The following is a 2,649-nucleotide window of genomic DNA, read 5'->3' as shown; positions in this document are numbered from 1 at the left end:
CGTGGAGGTGGAGCTCCCTATCTGTCTGTATTTCCCGGGGCTGTGCATGCCGACATCCTCAAGGAATGGGCAGTACTGGCTACCCTACTAACAAACAACGAAGTTTCCTTTTCCCGCTCTCGTCCTTTTCTAACTTCCACAACAAGACCTTTCCGGGAGAGGTGAGGGTGCCTAGGACACCTGGCCAAGGTCAGTGGAGCTTGCTTCCAAGAGCTGGACTGTCCCGTCCCCCAGTCACCCCTGTGCACTCTTAGGACCTGCATATAGTGGTACCTCTCCCTACTCCCACCTCCCACCCCCCGCCTGACCCACGCTCAGGCCATAGTCTCCCATTTGACCAAGACCTGCAAGTGTAAAGTGTCCAGAGCATGGTACCTGCTGACACCCCCTGCCTTGTCCCTCATTGGCTTCGGTCACTACTCTTTCTTTTCTTCCTTTCCTTTCTTTTTTCTTTCTTTTCTTTTCTTTCTTTCTTTTCTTTCTTTCTTTTTGTGGCTGGCCAGTATGGGGAACCAAATCCATGATCTTGGGGTTGTAAGGCTATGCCCTAACCAAGTGAGCTAAACAGCCAGCCCCCTAGGTCGCTACTTTTGACATTTTGTTCTGAGTCCATTTGAGAGAGGTGTCACTTCTACGATGGAAAGAAAACATAAAAGTACATGGCCAGAAAATAAGCCGGCCCTTGAGCTTCATGCTGTGTGGGGCTGATTGGCAAGTTGAGTACAGGAGAGTGCCCAAGAGGACCTTAAGGTCCCTTGGTATAAGGTGTGGTCAAAACAAGATTTTTGGGGGCCGGCCCGTGGCTCACTTGGGAGAGTGTGGTGCTGACAGCACCAAGTCAAGGGTTAAGATCCCTTTACCGGTCATCTTTAAAAAAGAAAGGGGGGGGGTTAGATTTCTGAAATTTTTTATTTATATCTTCGTCTTACAAATGATCGTTTTTAAATGGGCTTTTCTGTAAGAAAGTAGAACACAATAGTTTGCCAAATATCTGATCCACACAAGTCCTCAGAAAGGTTTTCTCTGTATACCATTAATGCAAATCTTTGTGAATGTCTCGCTCTTACAGTAGATCTTTTTTTTTTTTTAAAGATGACCGGTAAGGAGATCTTAACCCTTGACTTGGTGTTGTCAGCACCACGCTCAGCCCATGAGCCAACCGGCCTCCCTATATGGGATCCGAACCTGTGGCCTTGGTGTTATCAGCACCACACTCTCCCGAGTGAGCCACGGGCCGGCCCTCTTACAGTAGATCTTGAATCTGTTTTACAATAATGAAGCACAAAGTTTTTATGCAGTGTATTCACTATAAACTATAAATAACATTCCTATTAGAAAGCTGGGTAATACAAAAATATGAGAGACACTGAGGAGCAGGCAATCTATTGAGGATCAGTATATCTTATGTGCTTTGTAGTTTTCTGTCAGTACTTTCAAAGAACACACAGCACATGAGGAATAATAGTCATCTCCCTTATTAACCTCCTTAATTAAAAAGTCTGTTGTTCGTAAAACTGGACCAATTATCGCAAACTCTCATTTGCGTAATTAACCACAAGTCTGTTGCAAAGCATTTTGTTGGTGGTATCAACAAACGCGGGAGATTTACAAAAAATGGGTTTTTGTTAAGTTTGCCAACTCAGATATCATGGGCTGTGCTAACACTTCAATTTTTTTTTTTTTTTAAGATGACCGTAAGGGAATCTTAACCCTTGACTTGGTGTTGTCAGCACCACACTCAGCCAGTGAGCTAACCAGCCATCCCTATATGGAATCCGAACCCTTGGCCTTAGTGTTATCAGCACCACACTCTCCCGAGTGAGCCACGGGCCGGCCCTAACACTTCAACTTCTAATTAGATGTTTAATGCCTCACAGTAAAAGACTGATCACTGCAAGCAAGCAAAGCTAACTTATTTTCTACGTGCTGTAATATTTCATTTGATAAGCTAACAAAAGGATACGTTCCCATTGTCGTCCAAAAAGCTTTAGCACGGGGTCTGAACTGTGAACATACTTGATTTGTAGCCCTCTGAATAGTTTGGGTTTATCACTCCTGACAAAAGCTTGGACTTGAGGGAACCTCCCCAGTTTTCATCCACAGACTTCAAGAATAGCTCCTGCATACAGTTTTTTGGTTTCGAACTGTGCTTCCTCCTGACAGCATCCTCTGCAATCACTGTCCAGGAAGATCACGAGAGCCGCACAGCACGTTGCTAGAGAAGCCTAACTCTCTGCATGCCTCTGATGACGACTCTGCCCCGGTCGTCAACAGCCACCGCAGCCCAACCGCCGGCCGGCCGGCCGGAGACACCCACCCTGCCCAGCCGCCATCGCCACCATCTCCAAACAAGTTTTCCTGAAAGCGCGAGAGACTCCAATTAGCGCCCGGGCTCTGCCAGCCAGGCTGCGCTGATGCCCTCGGGAGGCAAAGGTCGGGCAGCCGTTACTGGACCCACTCACAGTGGGCAACCTTCGGCTGAGGGAGGCGACGTGACAGCCCGATGTCGTGCTGATGGTACCGAAGCCGAGCAACGCCAGGAACCCGGGAGACAGGAGCCAGCCTGTACGGTCACTCTCCGTCTGGCGCCGGTGGCCTCGCCTGTCCGCGCCGGGCTGGCGTCCTGGGGTCCCGGCCACCCAGCGCACC

General features: G+C 48.5%; 1 pseudogene; it reads left to right on the top strand.

The window, feature by feature from the left end:
* Positions 1 to 2,362, top strand: part of LOC103609923 — a 27,864-nt pseudogene extending 25,502 nt beyond the window's left edge.
* Positions 2,363 to 2,649: the final 287 nt, after the last annotated feature.

Source organism: Galeopterus variegatus, unplaced genomic scaffold, assembly GCF_000696425.1.
Source record: "Galeopterus variegatus unplaced genomic scaffold, G_variegatus-3.0.2 Scaffold10308, whole genome shotgun sequence".
NCBI classification, from domain to species: Eukaryota; Metazoa; Chordata; class Mammalia; order Dermoptera; family Cynocephalidae; genus Galeopterus; species Galeopterus variegatus.
Note: the sequence above shows the minus strand (reverse complement) of the source record. Positions and strands in the feature narration are given on the sequence as shown.